This window comes from Lactuca saligna, chromosome 8, assembly GCF_052625555.1.
Source record: "Lactuca saligna cultivar CGN05327 chromosome 8, ASM5262555v1, whole genome shotgun sequence".
Classification (NCBI taxonomy): Eukaryota; Viridiplantae; Streptophyta; class Magnoliopsida; order Asterales; family Asteraceae; genus Lactuca; species Lactuca saligna.
Window position 1 is genome coordinate 156,062,985 of NC_136424.1, and position 12,077 is coordinate 156,075,061.

Below are 12,077 nucleotides of genomic sequence, written 5' to 3' on the forward strand. Positions count from 1 at the left end.
GAAAAATGGTCAAGATTGTAAAAATTAAAAAATGCAATGTCTTAAGTGCAATAAAAAAAGCCGTGTTAAAATAAAAAAAAATATATATAAAAACATTATACATTTTAATAAATATGTTTGAATAATCTTTGGCCCTTATGTCTAATCTACATACAAATATTTGTTTACCATTAGACCAAGCATTACAATTAATACGAAATATATATAGAATAAGCAACCATAATGTAAATATGGATATGTGGAGTTCAATATAAGAGGTTTAAATGTTGATACGTCTAAAGTTCAATATAAGAGGTTTAAATGTTGATACGTCTAAAGTATTTCTATGATTGTTTAGAATATAATGTTTATTATTTTCCATGATCATGTAGAAACATAAAATTATAATTTTAACTTTTAATAAAGGAGGATATAGTATGTGGTAAATTCATCACATGTTATATGTGTCATCATGTTTTTTGAGGGTCATTGTGTGGTCTTACCGCACTTAACCACACCATACGTTATCTTCAAGTCTTAGATAATATGATTTTTTTTATACGTTATTTTTTATATAAAGTTTTTAATTTTATTATTTATTTATAAAGTTACGTTTTACAATTTTCCCTTTTTAACTTTATTTAACACAATATCATTTTTTAGTGAATAAAATATAAAAAACTGATGTTCGATTTATAACAAAAAGTAATGGAGTATCAAGTTGAAGAAAAAATAAATGAAAACATAATGTAAAAATTGGAAAAAAAATGAAAAATTAATTATCATTTATGCCATTTTTTTTCGATTTTCACATATAACCAAACAATATCATATAAGCATGTTGCATCGACATCTCATTCCACGTTAGCAGTGACAACGAGTAAACGGGAAAAATGGTAAAGACTGTAAAAATTAAAAAAAAATGCAATTTCTTAAGTGCAATAAAAAAGCACTGTTAAAATCAATATCTATTATCTATTATACCTTATAAAGCATATTTGGTCAAACGATGAATTTGATGTCGTCCAAACCATAATACAATATGTACAATGACTTTATGCTGTGAAATCTAATCTGATCAACAATTGAAAAAGTCAAGATTAGAATTAGGAGTCGAATTCAATCGACCGATTCATACCAAAATTTAAGGATACATAGTTACATTCGATCTTGAATCCCAACTATGTCGGCCCCATCCTTAGATTCCTTCGATCTATAGTTGCTTTCAATTTGAGGTTAGATCAAAGCCCTAGAAACCCATTGACCACCTTATGCTTTGTTCATCACCATTGTTGCATCGATTGCCAACACCATCGCACGCTGCCATCCACCATTTCCTTTAATGTCTCTTTTTTCTTCTGATTTTCAAGTCTATTATATGTTTATGTCTATCTATTTGATTATATAAGTTGATGTTTAATTTGAACAACTATGAAGTCTGAAGGTATGTAAATGAATGAAGCTAACTCTCTTCTCATTCATCTCTTCTATCTCCACCGACAAATCATATACTTCATGCTTCTTTAGTTCTTACTCTTCTCCCTCTGTCTCTCAAAGCAAATAAAGGTTACTCTTTCTGATTGGTTAAAAATTGAAGGAAACAAAGATCGACATATGAAGACAGACCAATTATGATTGATTTTGAGATTGATCGTATAAAGTTGAAGCCTTCAACATATCAAGGTTAAAATCTCTTTGGGTTTTTTATTGATCGATTGTTATGTATGTTTTTGGTTTTTTCAGGTTTTGCTATGAGGTTGTTCAATCTTATAAAATTTAAGCCTTCACCAGCCAACATTGTCGAACCACTCACCAGCTTCAAGACCATCATCATCGATATTGGTTCTCTCTCTACTCTTCTTTCTCGACTCAAGTATTTTGTTTTTGTTATGTAATATCTTAGTATCTAAAATGTTTTTCTTTTAAGTGAAGGTTTTTGGTGTTTTTTTTGTTAGTTGAACAAATGGTAAGAGCAAATCTATACAACCACCATCATATTCGTGATTTTCTCATCCAGGTACATATAAGATATCTATCACACTACTATTAAGTGACCAGTTTAGTGTTATATATTGATTAGAAATAATGGGTCTTAAAGTTTATGTTTAGTTAACATTAATGCTTTTCTCTATACCTTTTGTCTGTAATGTACCAATGTCCCAGAGTGATGTTAGTGTCTAAGTTCTGTATATTATTTTGTTGGACTTTAATAAAAAGATAATTAAGATTTGGATCTAATTTGTAACAAGTATTCTGGTGTTTAATGGTGGCGAAAAACAGAGTTTCGGGCTAAAAAATCATAAAGTGCAGTGTCTAAAACATAAATTTCATCTATTCTCTCATAAAGATAATTCCATATTCAAGGTATCCGGAACAAACCCTTTTTTGTGTGTTGGTTTTATGATGTTTTTGGGTTTGATTTTAGTTGAATGTGATTACATTTGCAAGAAAGGAGACCAATGATTTGAACAAGCCTAAGAGCTCTATTCATGTATTTTTTTATGGTTAATAAACAAGAAGGCTTTTATGCACTAGGAGAAAGTAAACACATTGTCCATCTTCCATATATATATATATATATATATATATATATATATATATATATATATATATATATATATATATATATATATATATATATATTGTTTATGATTAATCATGGTGTTCTCTGTAATATTACCGATTCCTTATTAGTCCATGATGTTTTAATATTATGGAAATAACTAAGATTACATGAAGCTAAATCTGCTATAAATCCCAACCATATAGTTAATGATACCAACCTTAGAAGGCCTAACCTCAATATGATGACTTGGTCACAAAGCATAATGAATGTAATCTTCTTTGATACTACATGCTACTTCAAGTGGTTACTGCATTTAGATAGTCTTATGGAGCTTTAAGAAGGTAGTCTTACCTGGTACTACCTGCAGCTTCTTTTCTATAATGTAGTAAACATGTAACATTTATTTTTTTTCTTTTGCCTCTAATTCATTTAAATTTATATTTAGGTTTGAGTGGTTAAATCATTTGAAACCACGTATTTACTATTTGATCTTTGTTTTATTCTAATTAATGAACGTGATTGTGCTGATGTGATGAACATTAAATAGTTTTTCAAACAATAATTTGAGAAGGGGCGAGGCCATGGTGTGATTGTAATTCTGGAGAGTGTTGAACAGAGATTTGAATCAAAGAAAATTAGGCTAAATGAAGAAGAGAGAAAATCGATTCTCTTAACAAAGAGTTGAAAAGTAAACTACAAACCAATTAATTGCTTGCTGAAAAGAAAAGGAAAGAACTTGAAACAAAGAAAAAAAATCAGAACAACTTAAAGAGCATTGCAAATTGCAATAGAGGGTCATACACGAATGTTGTTGCTACACTGGTCAGTTTCCTACTATTTACCTTTGTTGTTACCAGACTCTATTTTTGTCTTTACCAGAAGTGCACCTACAAATGTTAAACAAAAGAGTAGGTGAGGACACTGTTGGAGTGAACTTCCCATAAGTGTTTCAAATCGTCGATTATCACAAGTGATGGATTCTATGCAAATAGTAGGCTTTCCAAAAATACCCTCACTTACAGAAGACAAGAAAAAAATTTCAAAATGGCCAACAATTCGGCACTTGATCTACCAAAAGTTACTTCAAATAGTCTCAAACATATTCAAAAGAAGCCCCCACCCATAATCTCGATAAATCACATCTAACGATCTAAATTTTGTCTCACTACAACAATCTCTAATGAAACTTATAAGAAATTAATGTGTCTATACTATGCATGTGCAGGTGATGTCATGGTTTGGAACAAGAATATCAGGTAATTTCATGGAATGGATTTTATACAACTAACTCTTTGAAAGTATAATTAAAAAATGATCGGAGGTGGTTGGACGAAGGTGCAACGGAGGAAAATCCAAAATCACAACAAAATGCATAGAGATGAAAAGCTTACCAACTATTATGTGACATGATTCCCAAATGGAACAAAGAAAGAAGAACTTCACAAACCTTTCAATGCTTTTGGGAAGGTGGTAGATGTATACTTTGGCGGTAAGAAAGACTATAACAAGAAGAACTTTGCGTTTGTTCGATATGTGGAGGTGGAGGATGAAAAAGCTTTGGAGGAAAAACTACATGGCATGAAGTGCAGGAACAAGGTACTGGTAGTGAATATATCGAAACATCCACGTAAGATCTTCCCAATGAAAGGTCGGGAAGTGTAGCACACGACAAATAACAGACCCAAAGTGACAATAGGAAACACCGGTGACCAACCAAGAACATGGGGAAACAGAGACTCTAAAACCCTTGGACAGGCTCTGGCTGGGAATCGGGAATGGGTACCGCTATTCAAGAAGCCTCCAGTTGTGTTAAACACTAAAACATACATGAGTGATTGGATCAAGAAAAAGGTGTTAGCGGGGGAAGCGCACAGTTTCGATCATATCGGCATGATGAATGTCACGAACATTGTAAACGAATAAACCAAATACATCGGTGGACTGCATGTAGCCATTGAATTCAACAACTCTGTCAGTGCGATGGAATTCCTTGAAGACAACACTAGATGGAACGATTGGTTTAAATGGCTCATTCGTGCAGATCAACAAGAACTACAATACGAAAGTATGGCGTGGCTGAAAATACTGGGAGTTCCTTTAACATTATGGGATGAAGATAATTTCTCCAACATAGCAAGACGCTATGGAAGGATAGTAAGCCCCTTTGACAACATATCAAACATAAGGGATTACTCCATGGGCAAAGTGGGAGTAATTACTTCAGAAAGAAAATGGATAAATGATGAGATAACAATCAGAGCCAATAGAGTAGATTATAAGGCTGGAATTGTAGAGTATACTGATGATTGGTCCCCGTTCAAACCTCTATTATTCGACAAAGTAGAAGAATCTGAAGACGAGCAAGATAAAGAAGGCGTATATGAAACTTGGATAGATAACGACGAGCAAGAGAAGTGTAACATCCCGAATCTTGCAGGTATATTTTCGAACCATTCTTTTTATTGTTATTAGTTGCATTTAGGAGTCCTTGGAGAGGTTGTGTTGGATCACGAGAAGTATAAGGACTAAAGTTGCAACTTTGGGGCAGGAAGGAGTACGATGAGCGTACATAAGGGTACGCTGAGCGTACTAGGCGCACCTTAGTACGCTGGGCGTACTCATGTCAAGAGAAAACCCTAATAACTGGGGTTGGGGACTATATAAACACCCTTATGGTTCATTCTTATGCTTATCCTCAGCCTCCATATCCCAGAAAAATGTCCCAAACCCTAATTTGTGTGAGAAGTGTGAGTTAGTGTGCATTTTGAACCTTTGGAGGTGAATACCTTGCATCAAGGAGGTAGAGAAGGAGATCAAGGTTATATATTTGAAGTTGTGTTGTGCCATTGAAGCTACAATAGGTAAAAAGGTTGGAACTTTATGCTTATTTGATATAGATATAAACATTAGCTTTATGGAGACCTTATTGCCCTAAAGATCCCAAAGTTGTGCATGTGATGTCTTGGACGAAATAGGGTGTCCTTTCAGACCTTAAAAGAGGTCTTGAGTGATAAAAATCAGTTCCCAATAGCTAGATTCATCTCATGCATGAAGTAAGAAGGTCTTAATGGATTAAGACCATGTATTAAGGACTTTATGGACATCCAAAGTGATAAAGTCTGGAACTTTGTGGTTCTTTGGCACATTTGGTCGATGGATCTGAAATTTAGGCTTAAGTGCTTAAGCCATTAAGCACTAATTGGGGTTTTGGTAAAACCTCGCATACGCCCAACGTAATTTCTGTACGCCCAGCGTGGTGCAGATGGGTACGGACGAGTTGGATGCAAGGATCCGAGAGATCCTGCATGATGAGGTTGCTGCATTGTTCTGGGCTCAGCTACCGGAGATGTTTGGGTCGATTAAGACCGCCATTGTTGAGTACTTTGACAAGTGCTATGCAGCTCTTGCAGAGATGGCTGCTGCGGCGGCTGCATCAGCTATATCCGCAACAGGAGGAGGAGCCAACAGGGCTTTCAGTACTGGGACTTCGATAACACGAAGCCCCCTATTTTTGACGGGTTTCAGGACCCGATTGTTGCTATGATATGGTTGTCAGATGTGGAGGGATATTTCTTCACGTGTTCATGTCCTACTGATCAGAGGGTGAGGTGTGCTCTGAACCTGTTGAGGCTCGGGGCGAAGGATTGGTGGAGATTGGTTACCGGATCATACACTGATGAGCAGCGAGCTGCGATTTCATGGGAGCAGTTCAGGGACATGTTCAATACTTGTTATGTTCCACGAGTAGAGAGGGAGAGGCTAGCACAGGAGTCCCTGGACCTAAAGCAGGGTATGTAGACGGTGACGGAGATCACCAGTTTGTTTACTGAGAGGGAGATGTTCTGCCCAGAGTTTGCCTCTGAGCGGGGGCAATGATTTCAACAATTTCAAAGCTCATACTGGCGAAAGTTTGGAAGACTCCTTTAAAAGATTCAACTTGATAGTCACTAAGTTATCTAACGTTGGCACTATCCGCAGTAACCATGAAACAAACCTTCAGTTTCTCAATGGTTTGGGAAGATACTAGATTACTGTTAAGATGATAGTTCAAGGAGATAGAAAGATTCATTCTTTGTCTCTCTACAAGCTCTATGGGGAACTGCAACCACAAGAATCCACCGTACTCAAAGACTGTGCTGACTTCGGAGGACCACTTGCTCTCATAGCACAAGCTCCGCATAATCAATACTACTCTCCCTCGTATGACACTCCTCCGCAGTCATACGAAGCTGACTCAGAGTATGATGATGAAGATGAATTTCAGAAGGCTATTGCTCTTGTTAGCCAACAATTCAACCGACTACCACCCACTTCCTTTCGTAAGAATTAGCAGTTCAGCAAACCTCCATTCAACCGTAACTTCAACCCATAGAATAACCACTCTAGATATTCCAAAAGTTCTCATCCACCACCGCAATCTCAAAATACTCAACCCAAGGAGGCACCGCAGTCCATCCAAATCACTGACTCCGGTACTCCCCCAGAAGACAAAAATGATGTTGTAATTTGTCAGAAGTGCAACAAAGAAAATCATTTTGCAAAAGATTGTAAGGCCAACGTAGTAAAAGATAGAGCATTCTATCTGAGAATGGCTCAAGAATTGGAAGAAAAGGAAAAAGCAAGGGCATACGTAGCCCATGTGAAAAGAGACCATCAAGTTTGGTCATCCGGAGATGAAGATGAAGCCATCAGCAACATCAAAGGAAAAAGGAAGATCTGCATGCTGGCAACTGCAGATGACGATGGGTCTACAAAGCTGGAAAAGAACTACTGCTACATGACAAAGGATGGAACTCTAAGCATCGTGGAACAGGTAAAACTCATGATTCAAACTCTAAATTATAGCATGCATAACTGTTAACCCTTCATAGAAAATATTAATGACACATGTGCTGCCGTCCTTATAGACTATAACAAAGCCCTAGATGAGAATAACGTAGCATCCCAGGAGATGTTTCATGTAAGAGGACGACTGGACAACAAAAGACTCAAACTAGCTATGTTAGAAAAGGACTTAGAGTTAGAGAAAGATGCAAGAATGTTGAGTGAAACACAACTAGAGATAGCTTTGAACCAAAGAGATTTAGCTCAGAGTGAGATTGTACGCTTAAATCTATTAATAGAAAAACTGTTCAATGAAAGTGAAACTATTGAAAATTTGGTGAACAATGGAACCGTGGACAATAAATACAATTGGGGTTGGTCCAATAGATATCCTACCACAAAGGATTCCTCACCCCGGTTTAACAAAGATCGACTGTATGTCCCTCCGGACCGAGAATTTCATTTCCCAGTCAATGACAAGACCTTTTCCGAAGAGATTAGAACAAACTTCGGTAGACTTCATAATCTAAGTAATAATTGTGTCATTGAGGAAATTGTGCCTGAGGTTTAGGGTCACAAAAGTGATCAAATCCCTATCTGTGGCACAATCTACCCGAATTCTCAAACTTCATCCATGGTTGATGAGGAAATTGTCATAGAAAGCCCCGAAGTCTCTTAGGACTTCCCATCTCTGCCCCCAGACCGCAGTGTCTCTCACTGCAGTCATGAGTCGCAGAAGTCTCACAAAAATCCCACTGATATCCCAACTCAGTCTTATTCTGCGGTAGTCAAATCATCCTTACCGCAGTCCTCCATCAAGAGCTCTGTGACTCTTCAGCCAATTCATTATGAATTACCCATAGAAAACTTTGAAGTGGGTCAGTTCTCTCAAAACCCTGAATCATCCAGTTTGGATGACTCTAGCCCTCATTTTCACAAATTTTCAAAGGGTTCCAGGAAACCGCAGCTGAACACCAATGAGTGCGGTTCCCCAAAAACCTTAGCTAAAAAGGCTTTCAAAGAGGAAATTCAATCCCAAGGTACAAACCGACAAAACTTTTCTAAAATCAAAAGACATATCATATTTCCAAAATCTAAGAATCCATAAAAGTTTGTTTTCTCGCACTATTTTTCAAAAAACTCTCCCATCAAGAAAACATACAAAAAGGAATGCACAGTTTCAACAGTCATTTCAAACTCACCTGACACAACCCAAAAGAGAGAAAAGTCATTTCGGAATGGTTTTCAAATATATTCCTTAGATGATCCAAAATGGAAGGGTATCTTACCCACTCCAACACTTTGGAAATCACATCAAAATTTTAACAAGTGGAAGGGTATTTTACCAAACCCAACAAAAAGGTCCAAAAAATCTTCACATGCTCAATCTTCTTCGAAACCAACTTTTTCAAATTCCAACAGCACCCATGTTAGATCTTACCACCCTCGGACTTGTCACAAGCCCACCTCATCATTTAGACCGCTGACCAAACAAGGCGTCAGAATGAAAGACAAAGTTTCAGCTTGGCAATGTCAATGTAGTTGTCACAATGGTTCATCACATGTCAAATCTGGTTCGTTTTAGAAACCTCGTAACTTTTCTAAAAATCGCAACACTCCAAAATCTCACAAACACCCAGGACTAGGCTTAAAAGTTGACCCGAAACCCGTCCCTACAACCTCGGTTCATGCATCAATCAGAAATTCACCTATTGTCCCAGGCTCCAAACTAGTTTGGATGCCTAAACTAACCGTTTAATTCTCAGGCTTTATGCAATGAGGAACAAGAAGAAGAATGGTTAATCGACAGTGCCTGCTCCGTGCACATGACCGGAAGGTTAGAATACCTTCGGGATTTCAGGCCAATTTACAACGGTGGAAATGTCACATTCGGTGACAATGCGAATGGGATAATCCGAGGTTATGGTGTTCTTATTACGGGAAACTTCTCTATTCAAAAGGTTGCTTATGTAGAAAGCCTTAAACACAATCTCATCAGTGTTGGCCAACTATGTAAGGCAGGCCATCGAGTTGAATTTGATGACCAATTTTGCTATGTAATGACAAGTGATAGGAACATGTGTCTGATAAAATCCAGATCCGAAGGTAGTATGTATCTTGTGGACGTCTCTCTGATCATAGGCAAACCGTAGTTATGCTTCTTATCCAAAGCAGTATCAGAAGTCAGCTGGCTATGGCACCGCAAGCTAGCTCATCTCAACTTCAGATACATCAACAACTTGGTCACTGGAGAACTCGTCCGAGGTCTTCCAATCCTCAAGTTCAAAAATGATACTCTCTGTCCTGCATGTGAATGTGGAAAGCAATCCAAAGCATGTCACCCAATGGTGATTGATTCTTCAATACTTGAACCACTGTAACTCTTGCACATTGATCTTTGCGGTCCATCCACCGTAGCTAGTCTTCATCACAAGAAATACATATTGGTTATAGTAGATGACTTCACAAGCTTTACATGGGTTTTCTTTCTTAGACTCAAGTCGGAAACACCACAGATTCTCATCAATTTCATCAAGGAGATAGAGCTTCTAATCAAACTACAAGTGCGTCGCATCCGAAGTGATAATGGAACAGAGTTTACCAACCATCTCTTAAACAACTTCTTGGTTACAAAAGGTATCACTCACAATTTCTCAGCTCCGTATACTCCGCAACAGAATGGATTAGTTGAGTGAAGGAACCGAACTCTGGTAGAAGCAGCCAGATCTATGCTCAACTTTGCACACCTTCCTCTCTACTTCTGGGCCGAAGCAGTGGCCACTGCATGTTTTGTGCAGAATCAAAGCATTCTATGCATGCGTCTCAGAAAACTCCTTATGAGGGCCTTAACAACCGCAAGCCAAATGTCCTCTTCTTTCATATCTTTGGGTGTAGATGTTTTGTGATCAACAATAGAGATTATCTTAACAAGTTTCCACCAAAGTCTGATAAAGGTATCTTTCTTGGCTACGCAACAAACAAAGTTGCGTATAGAGTTCTCATTAGACGCACAAGGCTAATAGTTGAAAGCTTCGATGATTATCACATCCGCAACACCACTCCATCAACCGAAACCACAACAATCCTAGAAGGTGATATTCCTACCTCTTTTGGTCCACTAAACCTAGTTGAAGTAAACTATGAAGATCTCTTTTACCCTGTCGAAACAGCCAAGTTATCCGAAGTTCTTGTGTCCCAGGAAGCTATACAGCAGCATGTTGATGTATCCGGTCCATCTTTATCCGATGAAGCATCACTCAATACTTCCACCTCGCCGGTTGAGGGGGAACGCTCCACTCCGAATCAAGTAACAACCATCGAGGTTCCAGTACTTGATGTAGCTCAAGTTCCCATCCGCAGAGAATCCTTACCATATAATGTCTCATCTGACTCTGATGATGAAGATATAGAGAACATTGACACAAGAACAAACTCGATAATTTTCTCAATTTCAATAATCCAGGGGGAGCCTTCTCAAGCTTAAGATCATCCTCCATCAGCAATCCAGGGGGAAAGTCTTCAAACTGCTCAAGTCTAGGAGGAACTGCCATCTCAAGTCCAAGATGATTCCGCAGGATGTTCTCAAGTCCAGGGGGAACTGCCATCTCCAACCGCAGAGTCTTCTGATATTGAAGACATTCCCTCTACCACAGCTACTGATCATCTGCAACCCCGCCTACACGTATGGACGAAGGACCACCCACCAGGTCAAATCATCGACAACCCATCCGCAGGTATCCAGACTCGATCTTCCAAGGACTTATCAGATCACTGTCACTACGCAACATTTATGTCCCCAGTTGAGCCCCGAACGATCAAAGAAGCATTACTAGAACCAGAATGGATATTCGGAATGCAAGAAGAACTAGAAGAATTCAAAAGAAACAAAGTTTGGCAACTTGTTCCAAAGCCGCAAGGTCACACTATTGTTGGTATTAGATGGGTGTTCAAGAACAAGCTGGATGAATCTGGTACTGTCGTCAGAAACAAGGCAAAGCTAGTTGCCAAGGGATATAGTCAACTTGAAGGTATTGACTATGACGAAACGTATGCTCCGGTAGCACGAATGGAAGCCATCCGAATCTTCTTAGCATATGTAGCTCACAAGAACATCAAGGTACTTCAAATGGATGTGAAAAGTGCTTTTCTCAATGGTGAATTAAAAGAGGAGGTTTATCTTGAAAAGTGCTTTTCACAAGAAAAGTGCTTTTCTCAATGGTGAAAAGGTATTGACTTGAATTCCCAGACTACTGCTTCATGCTTGAAAAAGCAGTCTACGGTCTAAAGCAAGCCCCCCAAGAGCGTGGTACGAGACCCTCTCTGAATTTCTTGTCTCGTCCGAATAAAAAAGAGGAGTGATTGATCCCACTCTATTTAGAAAAGCAAACAGTAATCACCTTATGCTTGTACAAGTATATGTGGATGATATCATCTTCGGATCACCTGATCAGGAAATGGTGGATGAATTTGCTAAGCTCGTGACCAACAAGTTCCAAATGAGCATGAATGAAGAGATTAACTTCTTTCTAGGACTTCAAGTGAAACAAGTCCCTCAAGGGATTTTCATCCATCAGGAGAAATACACCACTGAACTACTGAAGAAATACTCAATGGACAACTGTTCTTCGGCCAAGGTCCCCATGGCCTTCGTATATAAGATATCTGCTAATCCTTCCGGAGAATCAGTAGATCACAAGACTTATAGAGG

At 38.1% G+C, this 12,077-nt stretch overlaps 1 pseudogene; it reads left to right on the forward strand.

Annotated features, from left to right (window-relative positions):
- Positions 1-11,159: 11,159 nt before the first annotated feature.
- Positions 11,160-11,591, forward strand: LOC145010215 (putative mitochondrial protein AtMg00820 pseudogene; annotated as a pseudogene).
- The last annotated feature ends 486 nt before the right edge of the window (positions 11,592-12,077 follow it).